Source organism: Suricata suricatta, chromosome 15, assembly GCF_006229205.1.
Source record: "Suricata suricatta isolate VVHF042 chromosome 15, meerkat_22Aug2017_6uvM2_HiC, whole genome shotgun sequence".
Classification (NCBI taxonomy): Eukaryota; Metazoa; Chordata; class Mammalia; order Carnivora; family Herpestidae; genus Suricata; species Suricata suricatta.
The window spans coordinates 70,819,647-70,839,141 of record NC_043714.1 but is presented as its reverse complement, the minus strand read 5'-3'; the positions used below and the strand labels follow the sequence as shown (position 1 = coordinate 70,839,141).

The 19,495-nt window shown below is 45.4% G+C and overlaps 1 long non-coding RNA gene across 1 annotated transcript in view; it reads left to right on the top strand.

Moving 5' to 3' along the window:
* Nucleotides 1–19,495, top strand: part of LOC115279114 — a 131,120-nt gene that overhangs the window by 93,782 nt on the left and 17,843 nt on the right. The window contains exon 5 of the long non-coding RNA XR_003903217.1: nt 2,690–2,819. This is a non-coding gene — a long non-coding RNA (uncharacterized LOC115279114). The remainder of the gene's footprint in view (nt 1–2,689; nt 2,820–19,495) is intronic.

Genomic DNA, 19,495 nt, shown 5'->3' with positions numbered 1-19,495 from the left:
CTTTGCCTCAGCGCCACCCTGATGGTCAAAGTCCTGGTGGCATTTCCATCCACTCAGGGGCCAGACAAGACGCATGTCCACCCAAATCCCTGGTGACAAGTCTACCGACCACGGACCCCCCTGAGATCCAGCAATAGCCCAGACAGTCCTGGCCCCAACCCAGGATGATGATCATTCCAGAGGCAATGGCCTGGCAATGCCCAGGTAACTGACAAGATGACAAGAAAACATCTTCATCTGCTGAAACCAGTCTGTAAAGACCGGACGGGCTGGTGGCTTCTTCCCATGCATGAACACCAACACGAGGCTACATGGGTCATGAAGAATCAGGCAAATATGACACCACCAAAGAACTCATAAAGGTCCCTTAACTCAAAAGAATTGGAGACTCAGAAATTGCCTGACAAATGCTACAACATGATCATTCTCCAGCAAGACATAACAATCCAGATTAATGATTCTATTTGTCAGGATTTGCCAGAGAAATATAACCAGTAGGATGGTAGGATGTGTATACATATACACAGAAAGAGATTTATTATAAAGACTTGCCTTATGCTACCAGGGAGGATGACAGGCCCCAAGATCGACAGGCTGCAAGACGGAGACTCCAGAGAGTGGCTGGTGTGGGTCCTGTTTGAAGGCTGGCAGGCTTAAGACTCAGCCAAAGCCCATGTTTTAGTGTGAGTCCAAAGACAGGGAATACTTGACATTTCAGAAAAAAGGGAGTCAGATAGAAGAATCCCCCTTTATTGGAGGGAAGGTCAGTCCTTTTTTTTCTATTCAGGCCATCAACTGATTAGATGAGGTCCACCCACATTAGAGCAATCTCCTTTGCTCAGTATATCAGTTTAAATATTAAATTTGGGACTCCTGGGTGGCTCAGTTGGTTAAGTGGCCAACTTCAGCTCAGGTCGTGAACTTACCTTTCATGAGTTCAAGACGTGCATCAGGCTCTGTGCTGACAGCTCAGAGCCTGGAGCCTGATTTGGATTCTGTGTCTCCCTCTCTCTCAGGCCCTCTCTACTCATTCTCTCTCTCTCTCTGTCTCTCTCTCTCTCTCTGTCTCTCTCTGTCTCTCTCTCAAAAATCAATAAAAAAGTAAATATTAAACTCATCCAAAAATATCCTCACGTATTGTTTGACCAAATATCTGTGTACCCCATCATCCAGCCAAGTTGACATAACACTAAGCATCACAGTTATGCATTTACTAACAGAGTTCCAAACTTCATAAAGCAAAGTATGGTAAATACTAAAGTCAAAAGTCTCCATCTCTATAATCGTAGTTGGAAATTTTATCATCCTATCTCAGTATTTGGTGTACTAAGTAGACAAAAATCTCAGTGTACACATCCAGTGAATTGTTCACTTCTCCTATTAGATGTTTCAGCCCTAAATTTTCCATTTAGCCCTTTTCTGTGGTTCTCCTTTCTCTGCTAAGATGCCCCATCACCTTCCTCATATGCCTACCCTTTCCATGAACATGATTTCTAATGTTTGCATGTCGTCTGCTACTTTCATCACCTGAATTTTCTCAGGACTGTTTCCATTGACTATTTTGTGTCTTGATTATGGGTCACATTTCCCCACATTTTTTGCACTTGTAGAATATATATTTTTACTATATGTCCAACCTCGTGGATCATCACCCAGATGTTTAATCCACTTGGATTATGTTCCAACAATGGCATTTGTATGTGAGAATCATAAAGTTTCAAACATTTGCTCAAACTCTCCTAACAGAGATGCCCCAGAGACCAACTTCACACTCAGATCTATTTACCTTTTCACCAAAGTAATTTCCCTTAAGGACATCATTATACTGGCTGTTCTGTTAACATATGCTTCATGCTGCTGTTGTGATGTCATAATATAGTGATGATATATGTGTCCCCAAATGGTTGTCATAATTAAAATCATTTTCCTCCTACATATTCTTTCAGTAGGTCCTCTAGGCAAAGAGAGAAAGAGCAGACAAGACCAGGAAGCCTAGAGAGACTCATTATCAAAAGATTTTTCCCCACAAAAGTATAAAAATGGCAAAAAGCAGAGGCCCCCTTTGTCAGAAAGCTGAGTTTCTGTCCCGTGTCTCCATCGGCACCCAGAACAGGACCGCAGGCCTCTCGTGCATCTTATTTTGCACTTCGCTTTCCTTTGTTGTAGTAATTGGAATGATACCAACCTCCTGGGATTATTTTAAGGATTAAATGAGACAAATTATATCCGTATTTGGAGTTCACGGTAAATACTTGATAGAGGCTTGTTGAATCCAAATATAAGACGGTTACATGGGACATTGGAAAAAAGCAAAAACTCAGGCATTGGGCATACATAACAAGGAATCTTTGGTAGCTCATGATCTGGTGCATTTCCACCTCAGCTTGCTCCTTTGTGAAATGGGGATGACATCAGTCGCCCCATGAGGAAGTGGGGCACGTGAACTGCAATGATCATGTAAAATGGGGAACGCAGTGCCTGCTCTAAAGTCTCCATGTAATTAATATTAGAACTTTTTGCTTAACATTAATTTTTTTATGTGCTCTTCCACAGATGCATTATGCTCTCATTTTCTGAAGCTTCAGGGCAAAAAAGCCCTGCTCCATTTCATCCATCTCCTCTCCCCCACACATGGGCTCCCTCCTTCCCGACCGACCGTTTTCCTTTCTCTGTTTTCTTTCTGCTTTAGGCTCAAGTGGATTAACTACTTCTGAGCATTAGAGACTGAGATGAATCCTCCCGAAGAAATCTCATCACAGATGGTTCGGAGCCGCACTGATTAGAATGCTTACTGTTCCAGCACTAGGACACGTTTAGAGGTGAGAAAGATAAAAAACATTTCTTTCTTAAGCTGAGGATTTCCCAGAAGGTAATAGGAAAAGAGTCTAAATCAAGGTTAAAAAATGAATACATTATCTGTTTGATGTTTACCCGTTGGCAGGTCTTATAAGCTAAGAAGGAGGTAATATCTTTGAGGGGGTTCACATTTAAAATCAGTTATGAGCAAAATCCAATGGCATTGAGGGTTTGCTTTAGATAAGCTCCCCAAAGCCTAATTCTCAAAGTCAAAGATTTTATATTTCCATTAGTTTTCCTTTCGACCATTCTACCAATGTAATGAAAAGTGTGCCGGCCGCACAAAGAGGTTCTGGACAGCTGCTTATTAACTTGGCAACCTTGGACATTTCACAGGAACCTTGAGGATGTTCTGTTTATTTGCAAAGAGAGAGAGTGAATACCACTTATGAGCATCCTTTCTCTCTTCTGGTCCTACAGTTCCTGTCCTGTCCTGTCCTATCCAGTCCCTGTCCTCAATACTCCTCTCCAAAGCAGTGAAAAAAATCCTTCCTCAAGGATTACCCTCTCCAGTCAACAGTTTAAACTGTCCTGAAATTATGTTTTGTAAAGTGAAAATGTGATATTTAAAAAAAAAATCATTTGGGCACCTGGATGTCTGCTGCCAAGGCCATTAAGAGGCAATGTACTTCTGGGTCCATGACCTTGAAGACTGTGGGATCCTACTGACATAGGTACAGCTAGAAAGAGGGATGCTCTATCCCTATGGGACTATGTATGAGTGAAAAATAAACTAGTATGATGTCATACCATGGGGGATGGGGGGCTTCTTTGTCATCACAGCACATCATAGCCTAGCCTGACTAATAAAGTTGCCAATATTTTAAAATTAAGAACTTTCACATAAAAATAATGAATCCTAGTTTTATTTGCAAAAAGCTAGAAATTTTCTGAATGTGAAATTCAGAAATGTTGGACACTTGAATAACAGCTACCTACTCCAACTCGTGTTCAACCGGAACACATGTGACCTCTTACCCACCACTTCCTTTCCCTTCCTCTTCTCTTGTTTCCATTATCTGCTCACCTATTGTTCTGTGTATTGGAGTTTACAACTGCTGGTCAACAAAATATTGTTCACCCCCCTCAATGTACCAATAACAGGCCCTTCCTGGCTCCAGCGCACTTGTCCTTATGATCATGCACCAAAATGCACCAGTAATCTTGCATTTGAAGTTGCTCAAGGATTTCATTGCATTCTGTGTCTCTAGTATGTTGGGGATCTGGTCTCTTGGCATCTACAGTCCTTGCTGCATTGTTAATTTGGTGGATACTTCTTCGTTTCTCAATATGCAACTCCTATTTTACCTCTTTGGGAAATCTTTCCCATGCCTTTCTTGCAGTTCTAACCAGAATGATTTCTCCGTGTTAAGACTTACCCTTTGGCTCCATCTTATGTATGTTCTTTTTTTTTTTAATGTTTATTTATTATTGAGACAGAGAGAAACAGAGCATGAGTGGGGGAGGGGCAGAGAGAGAGGGAGATAGAGAATCTGAAACAAGCTCCAGGCTCTGAACTGTCAGCACAGAGCCCAAAGTGGGGCTCGAACCCACAAACTGTGAAATCATGACCAGAGCAGAAGTAGAATGCTTAACCAACTGAGCCACCCAGGTGCTCCAATCTTATATATGTTCTAATTCCCAAACCCAAACCCAGTGGCGGGCACAGAGCAAGTGCAGAGTTCATGCTAACAGGATAGTTGCCAAAGTATGGCATTTGCTTTTCAAGTTTTGGAGCAGTGCATGCACATGGTAGTGATTCACCTTACACAGAAAAGCTCATGGTGGGGGAAATAGACCCCCCTCCCAACTCTTACTGCCACTACTCAGAAACAGCCTCTTTTTCATCCCATTTCTGCTTTATTCATCCCATTGTTGGCCTCCATGACTCTAAGTACTACATTTGAAACCGTATTTCTTGATGTTTGCTTTCCTCCCATTCCCCCACCTCTCCCCAGCATCTCGGAGTCCTGCTGCTAGCTTTACGCTCTGCCAGTTGCCTTTATATCTCTAATCATAAGTGTTAAGTTCTGTTTTCTATTCCTCTGAATAGCAGCTCTCAAATTTAGCCTCTTCTTTCCTTTCCCCCTCGTCTCCCTCTTGTCCCCATAGTCTCATTCTGTAGGCAGCACTTGCTGGCAAGGATGTTCATATGTAGACGGTGTTTTCACCCTAATCAGATCTTCTCTGATTTATTTATTCATTTGGTTCAATACCTTTGTCCTTCCTGCACAGCCAGATGTCCCTCCCCCAAACCTTCCTACCTCTCCCTTCGCACCTCTGCCCCATGCCAGCTTCCCAGCCAACCCATCTCTGAGAAAAGCAAGGAACAACCCTCTTCTGCTTTGAAGGCTCCCAGCCCAATCTGTTTTCCTCTCCTTGCAAGCCTACTCGTTCTGTTATTTCCTAAATCACCATGAAAGCAGGACAGAGGAGAGCTGAGTCAGGGACTGTCCCAGGCACTCTGCGTGTGGAAAGAAATATGTCTTGTGAGCTAAGTAAATCAGGAGTCAACATTTTTCTTTATAGACACAGATTAGACTTAATGGGCTGAATTAGTAAATCCAGAAAGGGACCTGTCCTAGAGCCAAGTCCCTCATCTTTATGACAATGTGGCATTTGGGGAGCATAACTCTATAGTCATCACAACTCAGAGTTGTCAGGGTCACTGAGGAGGCAGCCACTGCGTGTGGATCATTATTTTTTTTCCCCACTTCAGTTTTTGTAATGTAATTGGCCCTGCTGTGGAAGGTTGGAATCTTGGATTCCTGATCCAGAACTACCAATTATTTGGTTGGACTAATCAAGCAAATGGGCTCCATCTCTTTCTGAACTTCTCCATCACTTTCTAGGTCATTACCAACTCTAATTGGCAATGATGTCACTCCCCTGGTGAAGATGCTGTGGACTCCTTATCCATTTCTGCTGTCAGAGTCACCTATGGGTACCATGCACAAAGGGGCTCTGGTGACTTTCTGAATGAGTATCTGTTGTTTAATCTGCCTGGCACTTATTCTCCTTCCTTTCAGTAACCTAACTCAGATTTTCCATGCAAATACACTCTGCCTACCCACATATGTGACATTGGTGTGGCTGACCTCAATCTCCAGCTCTGGATAAGCATGGGACTTAGCCTTAGCCACCAGATCAAGCTCTGGATGGGTGTGAACATGTCCAAGTGACTCATACTATCTTTCAGGTGTGCTCTGGGATAGACCTCTTGGAATAGAACCAGTAGGGCTGCCGCATTGAGAAATAGATTAAAAAACATGCTTTCATATCATCTCTTCATTTGAATCTCTTGAAAGCAGAGACTACGATGAGAACTTAGGTTCAGGAAGTTTATTTGGGGAGGTTATTCCAGGAAGGGGAGAGGAAGTAGGGAGAGTGGGAATGAGGAAAAGGAGAGCCAATGTAAGGGCATGTTTTCATGTTTCAAGAAACATCTACTGATGATGTCCTTAATCTCATGAAAGAGATACAAACAAACATAATTCCCTCCCCAAAGAAACTCTGGATATTATTTTATGTGTAATGATGCCTATGGTTTCTATGGTCAGTTTGTGGCCAGTGTGCTATCAAAGCTCACACAGGGAGGGCAGAGCCAAGGAAAGCCAGAGTTTGGAGTAAAGCCATAATCTCATTCTGTTGTTGGCTAAGCTGGCTTGTATTGGGGTTCTTGTTACCCAATAGCCAAAATTATCTTGACTGATACACTTACTGCTGAATGTGTTGGAATGTGGAGGGAGGAAGAGAAGTCAAGGCAATCGTGAAGTTTTAAGCTTTGTGGCTGGGCTGATGATGAAGTCACTCACTGAGGTGAGGAACACTGTAAGAGGCGCAGACTTGGAAAATGGATGGTAACTTTAGTATTTAATGTGTCGTACTCAAGATGCCTGCTTGACGTTCACTTGGAGAAGTCCAGGGAGCAACTTGACATATAGACATGGATCTTTGGGTTTAGACAAGTTGAGGGGACCACATACATGGGTGAGAGTTGAGATGTGTGATGACTCAGACCACTCACAGAGAGATGGCCAGGTGAGCCATCTCTCAGCAGACATAAATCAGCAGACGTATATCAGAAACCCTTTGAAGTCTTTAAAAAAAAAGGTTGATGGGCTTGGGGGAAAGTAATCCGAATTAGATATATAAGGTGATAGACTCGAAGAAATGAGATTCATACCTTGTTCCTTGAGGATTTCATCCCAATGAACCACAGGTCACAGTGGGTTCCAGAAAAGAGATAAATCAGGAAATGCTGCCCACAGTTTCTCCTGGGTGGTGGGCTGTGCACTTGGCTGTTGGCCCTTGATAAGAGCATCAGAGGACAGAAGGATACAAAGAGAGAATGGGCGTACACAAAGTCCTCACTCTCTGCCAGGAATCACACCACGTGCTGTTTTACCTGTGGCCACCTTGTGGGTTAGGCACTGCTGTCATATTCATTCTACAAGGGAAGCAAAGAGGCTTCAAGAATTTAGACAACTGCCCACAGTCCCATGCCAGCAAGTGATAGGACCTACCTACTAACCCAGGCTGCCTGATGCTAAATTCTTCACTATGTTCTTGAAGAATAGCAGTTTGTGTATATACTTATCTTCCTTGTATGCTGCTGATGGCATATTTCAAACTTATTTTCTAATTATGAATTATATAAGCAACCTAGTATAGTGTATTATGAGTGAGATTTGCTTAATAATTTCCTATGAGGAAAGGGGAATGTCTTTTGAATACATGATACATGTTGGCTAGATCATGATTGTGACAACTCGGATTACTATTAAGCAGATAATTGCCTCCCTCACCCACTCACTGTGAGCAAAGTATGTTTTCTAACCCTTCATGTTGGGCTTGACCATAGAACCTATTTTGATAAAGGGATGTTAATAGACATGAAACAAGCAAAGGCTTAAGATGCCCTTATGGGTGTGGGCTCCATCTTCTTGCCCTTCTGTTACCATGAGGAAAATGGGCCCCAGGAAACTGCTGGTCCCACATGATCGGGGGACATGTGGAGGGGTGTTGCTGCGACTGACCCGTGACCTGTAGCTTGAAGCAGAGCCACGAGAGCGGCCCTCAGAGCGCTGATTGTGTGGATGGACTCTTCCCATTCCCTACTGCCGGCGTCTGGGACAGTGTGCTATGCAGCAGTGCCAAATGATGCGATTATTATTAATATAAATGACATTTCTTGATGATCTGATGTATTCATTAATTCATATAATATTTGCTTGACAGTTACTGTAAGTGGGCCCTAGAAACAATCTGATGAATACAATAGCACAGCCACGTCATAGCCTAGTAGGGGAAGGAAGTATATAAATAAAGCATTGCAGCAATATATTGTTAGAACTCTGCAGGGGAAATGATAGGAGGGTATGGAAGCCGTAGCCCAGGCATTATCCCGTTGTGGATTTATGGTCAAGAGAGATTCCTGAAAGAAGCAAAATCTCATCTGTCACCTGAGAAGGAAGTGATGTTTCAGTTCGTTGGGATAGGAGGACACTTGGGAAGGACAGAGGGTGAGGGACAGAGGGAGGACTTCATAGGCAGAAAGAAAGGACAGCATGTGCAGTGTCCCAAGGGGCAGAGAGAACACAGACTATCAGGGAATGTGAAAGCTTTTCAATAAAATGAAGGCAAAAGGATCAGGATGGTGGGATGGCTGATCTCAGATCACGTAAGCACTGTAAACCCTGTTAAGAAGTTTGGACTTTGGGGCACCTGGGTGGCTCAGTCGGTTAAGTGTCCAGCTCTTGATTTCGGCTCACGTCATGATCTCACAGTTCATGAGTTTGAGTCCTGCATCAAACTCGATGCTGACAGTGTGGAGCCTGCTTGGGATTCTCTCTCTGCCCCTCCCCTGCTCTCTCTCTTTCTGTCTCCTTCTCTCTCAAAATCAATAAATAAACTTAAAAGAAGTTTGGACTTTATGGAGAGAGAACTAGTGAATTTGTTCCATTAAACTAAAAAATCTGAGTATTTTTCTTCTTCCAAAATTATAAATAACGTAGTTTATTCAAATAACACATTTTGAAAATTTTAGGGCAAAATAAAAAAAAATTTAAAGATCTCTTCCAAAATCAACACACCCACTCTAATGATGAAGCACTAGAGCATTTCTAATTAACCAAGAGCTCATTTTATGTTCCTGATCGGTGCACTCGGAGAGCCATGTGGATAATTTAATGTGAGGGTGTGAATGTGTGCTTTCCTCTGCTCTTTATTGCATGCTTCAGATGTTGCCATGGGTAACCAAAATCTGTTCCAGAAATTGACAGTTAGTTCGTGCTTACATAAAGGCGGGCAAAGAAGAAGAAAATCTTTCACAGCCCATAATTGTCCCATGACCTCTCCTCTTGCCGTTTTCCCAGGTCCTGGTCATCCCACAAACTTCTCCACCTGGAGACTATAAACTCCGTGAGGGCGGGGACACTCTTGTTCATTCACAGAACCCCCAGGGTATAACAGTTCCTAGCACACAGTAGGAACTCAATGTTTATGTGTCAAATACATGGAAAAATGGATGACTGGTTGACTTCCTCATGCAAACCAAAGCCAGTCCAGGTAGATTTTCTTTACTAGACTAGGTTTCTTGAGATCATAAACAAGTGGTGCCCTTTTGTATGACTTTGGTATCTACCACCCTGCCTCCCAGGTCATAAATAGGTGACTAAGGTCATATTGGATGGATGAATGGATGGGTGCATGGATATAGGATGGATTGGTGAATGAATGAACCAATGAACCAATGAATGAATGAATGAATGAGGTGAATTGCAAGTACAGCATCTGCTAACCAGAAATAAGTTGGAGTCCAAAATATTAAGTATGAACACAGAAACAGATTAATTTAAGAAAAGTAGGTTAATAGTCAAGGCAAAGGTTGAAAGACATGGGAAGAACAAATGCAAAGGGGAAAAAGTAAGTAACCAAACAACAAACAAAAAGAGTGGATGGGCATGCCTGGGACAGTTTCAGCTCCCAAATGCCCTCAGACCTTGTCTGTCTTCTCTGTTGAGCTGTTCCTTCCTCAGTTATTAAGACACGGCCTGGATACATCAGTGTGAGGTTTAAATTCCTGTAATGATGAAGGTGACAGCAATCACCTAGACCACATTACTTTTTATTTCCTTCAAATCCATAGAGAAAGAGGGGAGGTGTGGACAGAAAAGTAGATGTTTCCCACTTAATTTCTTTGATATTGCTGAGCCAAGCCTTGTGCCTGTAAGGGAAGGAAGACCTGGTCTGATGACCTTGACATTGCCTGTGGTTTTGTAGACATGTTGAGCTCCTCTTGTTCTCCAGATGGCCTCTTTCAGAGTACACAGCTGGATGGCACAACGTTTCATCTGGGCACTGGGGGGACCAGGAAGCCCCACGGCTGTGCCTGGGAAAACCGGCCAGCATGGGGGGCCCAGGGTATGGACTCCGATCCTGGGTCACTGTGGCCCTAGTGGGCTGATGGCAATTCCGGCAGCGTGATAGAGAGGAAACCCAAGTGGTCCATGCAGAGATTCCTACATCATCACCGGTGGGTGAAGGTGTTCTGGGTGCTTCGTGGGCTTCCACATTATGAAGACTATGGATGAGGAAATGTCTCAGGTTATATTTGTAGTGTGAACTACGTGTTTACTTGTCCATCCTAATTCGAATAACAGACATTGCCTCATCCCATGTGTGGCAACACCCGTCTTTCATTCCCTCTGGAAACACTCATGGGGGGGCGGGGCATGGGTTTGTTCTGGGCTTCTCTAGTCCCGATGAGGTGCTCTGCAAATCCCCCCCAGCCGGAGATCCAAAATCCTGGAGAATGGACCTGGTGGGGAAACTGTCTTTCCTCCTGTCTTCTACCTTAAACACCTACAGAGTAGTAGCTCTGGTCACAAAGGACCAGAGAGGCTGGAAAATATGTATTGAACATCTACCTTGTGACAGGCATGTGCCCAGTCACGTGCTTTTTGTCCCCCGAGCCAAACACTGTAAGATAGATATTATTCTGGTTTGTTTCCCACAGCAGAAAATAGAAGTGTGGGAATATTGCGTAACTTGTCCAAGTTCATACACCCATTAAGCAGCTAAATTACAAAGGTAGGAATCACACTTGGGTGTCCTGACTCTTCCCTACACAGCTGGCTGTCCCCAGAGGGGCTCTAGCTTCTCACTGCTCATGAGGTGGTGGCAGGCTTCTCCTCCTGGAGAAAGCAGTCCAGATCCCAGCAACCCCTAGATGTGGTGTCCATGGTCTCCTGTTCTCTCCTCCTGCATCCATTCACTCCCCTCTGGAGCATTCTCTCAGGAAGTCATGGCTGGCCTTCACCGTCACCTTGGTGCCATTAAAGTCACAGCGCTCCCCACCGTTAGAAGGTCTCAGTTCCCCCATGAGCTCCCCCTGTGGAAGGGAAATCTGTTCATGGCTCCGCAAATGGAAGGCACAGTCTGGGAGGAGGAGGGGTTTTCCGAGAGGGCCCCACAGGGGTCGTGACATTGTCTGCAAGGTCCCGGAACCCACAGCGCAGACTCTGCTGTCGTTCTACTCCTATCTGACCCGTCCAACCAAGCGACAATCATAAAACCAACAGTACAGAGGGGCCCAGTGGAGAGCTCCTTGGAGGCATGGCGAGGCTCTGGTTGCAGGTTATGATGGGAAGGGGAGGTGGAGGGGCCAGGGAGTGGGGGATCCGAACGGCCCCATATGTGAGGCCATCCTGGGAGCTCCAGAGCCCACACAATGGTGAATAAAGGAAGTTAAAATTCAGGGTTTCTCCGGATAGGCTTCCGTGAGCCCTAAGATGTAGCTTGTGGGTAAGGGCACCAGTGCTAGCTTGGGGGCCAGAGCAACAAGCAGGGTAAGTGATGGGAAAGAGGAGGTGACAGGGAGGATCAGAGGGCTTCGGGTGGGGAAGGGAGCACCTTTTAGGGGACACAGGATGAGGACCTGGAGGCTGAGAGCCACAGGAGCAGCCTGGGGGGAAAGGCAGTGCAGGGAGGAGGCACGGAGGGTTAGGGAGACACTTGCCGACTAACAGAATGGAGGTGAGTTCCCAGTGTCCCAGTTAGCAGGGGGTAGGAGGTGGGAGGACGATGGCAGTAAAAGTAGGGGTGGAGGCGGGAGTTACATCCAGGCATCCAGGGCACGGGCAAGCACCTGAAATCTGATTCGAAGAGTAATGGAAAACCGTTTCTTTAAGTTATTTTTTAAGAACTGTTCAAATGTTTATTTTTGAGAGAGAGAGAATGAGCAAGGGAGGGGCAGAGGGGGAAGGAGACAGTGGATCCAAAGCAGGCACTGCGCTGACAGCACAGAGCCCAATGTGGGGCTTGAACCGACGAACCGTGAGATCATGACCTGGGCCAAAGTCAGATACTTACCGACTGAGCCACCCAGGTGCCCCAGGAAACACTTTTAAATATGAGATTATTACCTGAGTATTAATGTTTTAATACAGCAAATTTCCAAGGTTCTGAGCTAGTGACTTCGCACAGGTCATGATTATATAACAGCTCTGTAGGTTCAGCCCTTCAGGAGTCTGGCTAAGCGAGGCCATGTAATATGCCCATAATCCCCACCCTAGAGGCTTCCAGTGGGCCTTGTCACCCCCTCCAGAGCACAAACCCTATTATCAGGCTCTCTGGGATCAATTCCTGCCTCCCCTCTCCCCTTTTTAGATGTGTGACCTTGAACAAGTTACTTAACCTCTCTGGGCTTTGCCTTCCTTATCTGTAAAATGAGGATGATAGTCATAGGACCTGACATTGTGATATGAGCATGTCACGAGTTACCGTATATGCTCATAACAAAAGCTGAAATGTGGCAAGAGCTGTGTGAGTGTTAGCTTTTAGCATCACTAGGATTACATCAGATTTTCAGGGCCGATGGAGGAGACAGACACGCAGGAGGACCTTTGTCCTCAACTTAGAGCTAAGGAGACATGATCTCACTTTGATAAATAAGAAAAACATATATATATGTGCTCAGGTCCACAATACACCATGGGAGTAGTTATGCAAAGGTGACATCTGGATGTGCATAAAGAGGGGACAGCACCGGGCAAGGACAACAGCCCCGGGTGACGAGCAGGCAGAGGACTGGGAATTTGGCTGCTTCTCGATGTGTGTCAGTTTCTCTGCCAACTTGTGGCTTCTTGATCCACCAACTGTTGAGGGTTTTTGGCAAGTGTCCCAGAGAATTGCTCTCGGGGGTCTGCCTGGTCCATGTCACATCACTTCTGCAGGCTGTCCATGTTGGGGTTGGGGGGGACCAAGTGTGGCTGCCCATAGGGAGCCCACGCAGAGTGTGCATGCTTGGGGGTCCCCAGATTGTCCTCTGAGCCTTGCTTTTCCCTTCTGTCAAGTGGAGTAACATTGCTTGCCTCACAGGACAGCAGTGAGAAAGGACACACATCGAGTGCCTGCTGTGTCCCGTGTGGTCAGTGTGTCTTGGCCCTTTCCTTCCATCCCCCATGGCAAAGTTCCAAATGCAGAAAGAGCTGAAGGGGAGTCTTCTTTAGTCTATAGAAGCCGCCACCCATTAACACTGATGGGCAAGATTCCAGAGTCATTGAGAAGATGTATTCATCCCAAAACCACTTATTGACCACTCACTTGCCGTAGCCCCTTCATATATATTTTCTTCTTGCAACAGCCTTACTAGATAAATGCTATTATTACCTCCATTTTAGGTGAGACAACTGAGGCTCAGACAGGCAGAGCGTATTGGCCCAGGATTGGAATGTGGATGTGCCTTATTCTAAAATGTCAGTTTTTGATTCATCCCCTCCCGCGAGCCTTTGTGCGTGCAACACAGGGCTGACGCAGCCGTGATTACCTCCGGCGGCGCCTTACCTTTCAGGACGTTGGTTCCTCTTCCTGCATTACATCCATCGTGAAGGTAGTGACTTGTGGCAAGAGAAGGCCACCACCTAGGACAAAGCTGGGAAAGAGAAGTATGACCCAGGAGAGTTTCCCAGTCACCCCGACGCCCACCCGAAGTAGAAGGCCGAGCCGGGCTGTCGGATTTCAGGACCGAGAATACTGCTTTTGCCATTTTATCTGTTAGCCCTAAGGTGGGGGAAGTGGGTGTGTTGGGCAGGAGATGGGTTCAGAGGGGAATCCGGAAGCGAAGATGTGGATCTGAGTTGCTAGAAACTACTTAAAAGCTACAGGGAGAACTAAACAAAATAAACAGGGGAGGTCAGCGTGCACAGCAGTGTCTATAGGGGTCCACGCAAAATTCTGTTGGATGAGGAAGTGCGGCTCCACCCCTTTTTCTGGCTCCTACTCTTCCTGAAGTTTTCTATTTTGTGTTGTTAAGAGTGGTGTAAACACATCTGATATTTAAGCCCCCAAACTAATGCTATGGTTCATTCATGTCAAGAAGGGTAATTATCAGGGCACCTGAATGGCTCAGTCAGTTAAGCATTCGACTTCAGCTAGGTCATTATCTCACAGTTTATGAGTTCAAGCCTCACACTGGGATCTCTGTTGACAGCTCAGAGCCTGGAGCCTGCTTCGGATTCTGTGTCTCCCTCTCTCTCTGCCCCTCCCTCACTCATGCTCTGTCTGTCTCTCTCTCTCTCTCTCAAAAATAAACATTAAAAAAAAGAGTAATCATTATCATAGATTTCATATCAGCCTCACTTCTGGTCTTGTGCAGGGTTCTGCCCCAGCCCTGCCTGAGCTTCAGGTCACTGTCATGCCCCAGTAGGACTAGGACCCCTTGAAGAGAAAGTCATAATAAAGGGGGTTGATTATCCACACAAGACAAGTTAGATGTCTTGGGGCTCAGCCAAGTCTCAAGGCATGGTCTGGAGTCCTTCTGCAGAAAACCTCATGTCGCCCTCAAATTAACCACTGAGGTTGGCAATATGATCATTGTAGCTTTTAGGATTGGGAAACTGAGGCTGAGAGAAATTGCATAATTTGGATGAGATGGTAGAGATTTCTGGTAGCAGGGTTAGACTTGGATGCAAGTGCTCCTGAGACACAGACCCAAACGCTCAATCTTTTTGTGATGCTCCCTCCCCTTGAGGTCAACCTCAGGACCATGTCCATACAACATTTGAGCTCTATGACCTTGAACCTGAATTGACGGAGTAGTGTGAGAATTGCCTGAGCTTAACAATTCTCTGATTTAATAGTTTCCCATTTAATATTTGTTCATCCTATTATTGTATTTGCTGCTAGTCATAAATTAATCAAATATGAGATACGGTATTTACAGAGTTAAAAACCAATGTTCTTGTCCTCTTACCTTCTTTGGTCCAACAACATTCATATTTTACCCAGAGGAATGCAGTCAATCTTGCCCAGAGATGTTGACTCTAGACGTTCTTATCTTATCTTAACCCACTTAATCACAGTCTGCACACAAACTTAGTATGGCAACCCAATCTAAGCAAAATTTAACTTCCTGTAGATTTTACCACACATCATCACTTTCCTACTTAAGAATGATTTCCAGCCATCTCTGTCTATTGAAGGAATCGTTGTTTGGATTTTTTTTCCATAATATTTTATTGTCAAATTGTTTTCCATACAACACCCAGTGCTCTTCCCCTTAAGTGCCCTCCACCATCACCACCACCTCTTTGAAACACCTTGATGGAAAAAATAGACTTCTTTTCATTATGTCTTAGGGTATGGCATCAACCACAAAGATTGTCACTTAAGGTCAGGATTCTGGGAGGAAAGGAGAGCCAAGATGGGTAGACTGGGGGTTAGGACACTCAGTTGATCCTGGGGTTGTTGAGGGCATGGGTGGGTGCCCAGTCGCAATGTCTCAGGGAAGCAGAACTCCTCAGTGGGGGAGGTTGGATGTAATGGGCCCTGCCTGCCAGCTAGGAATCCATGCTCCAAGCAAGGAAAGTGGGGGCATTATGTCCCTGATGGAGAACATGGGACAGGATAGACCCTACAGGAGTAAGAGGCCAAAAAATAAAAAAAAATCAGGTTAGAAACGAAGTCATGGAAGCCAAGGGAGATGTTCAGGTGGCCAGTCCTTGGTGCAGACACGCCACAGGAGGCCATGGGCCAAGCCAAAGTCTGCAACCTGGTTTGAGGACAGTTATCTAATTCTGGGATCCATCTGCTGCAGGAGAGAGATCATGCCGTCTTGTGCACACTTTGCTCAATATTGGCCCAGGACCAGCTGCGGCACTTGCTGCAGGGGACAGGCCCTGGCTTCCTGTGGCTGGGTGAGGATGGGGGGCGGGGAGAAGTGACAGGATCTACACAGCTGGCCAGATCTGAGTTTCTGCACCTGATTCATTTTTGATGTGTTTTGCTTTCCCCAAGTCTGACAGCACCTTCAATCTGAAATCCACCGAGTTGTCTAAGTAATGGAGCCCGTTACCTTAGCCATGCTACAGACCAAGTTAGGAGATGGTTCTGTGTGTCTGCCCAGTTTAGAAATGCAGTCCACAAGAAATCATCTCACTGTTACCCCAAGTGTAACAGGGTACAGAGATCGTCAGCACTGGCATCACCAGAGAGCTCGTTAGAAACGTCAAACCTCAGACCCTACCCTTGACCTACCATATAAGAGCCTGCATTTGGCAACTGACCCAGGTGATTGAGGAGCACTGATCTATCCCGTATTCTGTCATCACATCACATTCTTCAGCAACACAGGATGGAAGAAAGTGTGTGGGTGGGAAGACTGGGTATGCAGTGTAGTTGTCACTTCCTTGGTTAATAACCTTGGGCAATTAACCTGCCTCAGTCTTGATGTTCTCTTCTGTAAGATGGGCGCAATAGACTCTACTTCCTGTGGCTGTGAGGATGATTAAAATGATATATGTATAAAGTGACATCCTATGGTACCTAAGAAATGACAGAGGGTAGACGCAGTACTGGTGATGCTGGAGCTGGTGATCCCCATCACCATCCACTGCAGCCCTCAGGAGGTCTCCCTGAGGGGGTTCAGCCACAAGGGGAACTGAGTGGGAGTTGGTGGGGAAGAGGAAGTAGGTCAGGCATACCTGATTTAGACAAAGGCTGTGTAAGTTTCTGACCAGCAGGAATCTCCCACTTCCGCCTTCCCCACCTTCTGTCCCCTGCTGGTGGACACTGATAGCATCTCTAATCATCTGAGGAGTTTCTGATTCCAGGTCCAGTCTACAGCCAGCAGTGAGGAAAGGGGTGTTCAGAACGGGGGTAGCCGACTTCAGCCTGGGAGTTACTCTTTCTTGCCTTAGGCCACTTTGCCTCTAACCATGAAGATGCCATCACTGGACCCAAGTCTTTCAAACCTTGGCATTCATCAGAACTAGCTGGAGAGCATCATCAAAATGCAGATTCCTGGGTCCTTCTTCCTGGAACTCTGACTCAGTAGGTCTGGAATGGAGCCCAAGAATAAGCATAGCTAACCTGCTTCAGGTAAGGCTGATGCTGCCCAGCACAGCCCTAGAAGACTTGGATGAAGGTGGTCTGGTACCACGGATGAATTCTCTACTAGACGAAGAACTACTTGGTGTAGGTTATGGCTCATTTACATTTCCCCATGCCATGCCCCTCCCACCCCACCTACCCACAACCCAGTGTCTGACATATACAGGGCCTCAGTGAGTATTTGGCAAATGAAAGAACCCCCACCAATCTCCAGCATTTGTTAATCTTTACAGAACTAGAAACTTACCCTCCATCTTTTCCCAGAAGCTAGGACCTAGCCTCTCATCCAGAGTATGAGTTTCCCAGAGCTGCTGTAACAAATCACCACAAACTGGGTGGCTTCAAATAGTAGAAAGGTGTTCTCTCACAGTTCTGTTGCAAGCCTGGAATCAAAGTGTCATCCAACAAGCCATGTTCCTTCCAAAGGCTCTAGAGGAGAGTCCTCCCTGGTGTCTTCCAGTGGCTTCCAGATGTCCTTGGCACTCCTTGGCTTGTAGCTGTGTCTTTCTGGTGTTCTTCGCTTCCATGTTAGCCTGACCTCTTACCTGTGCCTGTATCTGTATGTCCTGTCTTCCTCTTTTTTTAAATTTTTAATTAATTTTAAAGTTTTTTCTCTCCTCTTCTTATAAGAACACCAATCACTGGATTTAGGGCTCACATTAATATATTGGTCCAGGATAACCTCTCTTGAGGTTATATCTGCATAGCCCTGATTTCTAAATTAGGTTTCTGCAGTTTTGGATGGACTTGGGTGGGGGGCAGGGGGCACTATTCAACTCACCACACCTGGGTGGGCAGATCTGCCCCTTCTGACTGAACCAAGACACCTCTGCATTCTTCTTGCATATCCCCCTTTCCTCTACCAAGATTCTGGGCTCTAAACAACATTTACCATTGATGCTGTGCAGCTCTTGCTTTCCCCACTGTGTCTTTCTCTTCTCTGTCTCCCAGGGGGTGGATCTTAGATTTTGAAGTTGCACAGTTTCTTGCCCTTAATCTTCCTGTTTAACATCCCGGTGGACACCATCTTGGCTGTGGTTCTCAAACTGGGACAACAAAGGAATGATAAGGACCAGCGTATATGAAGTTTAAGGAAAAGAAGGAAAATATTGCTGGATTGTAAGTTTTCTGAAAGATCTTGATGGCAAGCCAATTATGTTGAAGAGATTGATGGTCGGTGCACATGGTTTTAAGGAATGAGATGAGAGCGTTCAGGTACATTTCAAGCTTGTGTTATGCTGCTTGGGTTACTTCTTTCGGAGATTTCTCAAATGTGATTGTGCATTTTTGCTCTGGGGCACTTTAGTGGGATAGGGGAAGATTCTAGCTTTTGGAACAAGACCACCTTTGATGTGGCCATGCCTATTGGTCTAGCTGGTTTACACCTTTTCTATTTACTACCTGCCCAGCACTCTATATTCCTGTGACCCCAATATCCTTAAATATCCCAAGTTCCCATGATCCTCTGTGCTCCTCTACACACATTCCAGCTGTGTGTACCTTAAGTTCCTCACCCATCTGACGGGTCCTTATTCATTTCATCAGGTTTCACTCAGGTCTCACCTCTTCCAGAAAACTCCCTGGATTCTTATGGGTGGAATTAAGCTACCCTCTGTTGTGTTCCTCTTTTGTTGGTCTGTGACGTTGGGGCACAGTCACTGGACTGAACACCCATAACCCTGTGCTGGTGTTGTTCTGTTCATTTCCCTTTATTTTGTGGAATAATAAACACATTTTGGTTGTCATAACCTCCCCAGCATCTGACAGATGGCTTTGCATGGAGTTTGACCTCCAGGTCTGAGTATGTCCCAAATGGAAGACTACATGATGGGTCAATGCATGGATGAAGACCCCCAGAGAAAGTCCCCAGGCATTTCCACTAAGATTCCTGTGTGTTTCTCACTGCCGCTGTGACACGGTGCCACAAACTCTGTGGTTTAAGAGAAAACAAATTTATTCTCTTATAATTCTGGAAATATGAATCTCATTGCATCTAAAATCAATATGTTGGCAGGTGTCCTTCCTTCTACTGGTGCTGGAGAGAACTCACTTCCTAGTCTTTCCCAGCTTTTTCATTTTTTTATTTTTTAATGCTTTTTATTTATTTTTGAGAAACAGAGAGAGACAGCATGAGCAGGGGAGGGTCAGAGAGAGAGGAAGACACAGAATTCGATGCAGGCTCCAGGCTCTGAGCTAGCAGCCAGCACAGAGCCCAACACGGGGCTCGAACCCACAAACTGTGAGA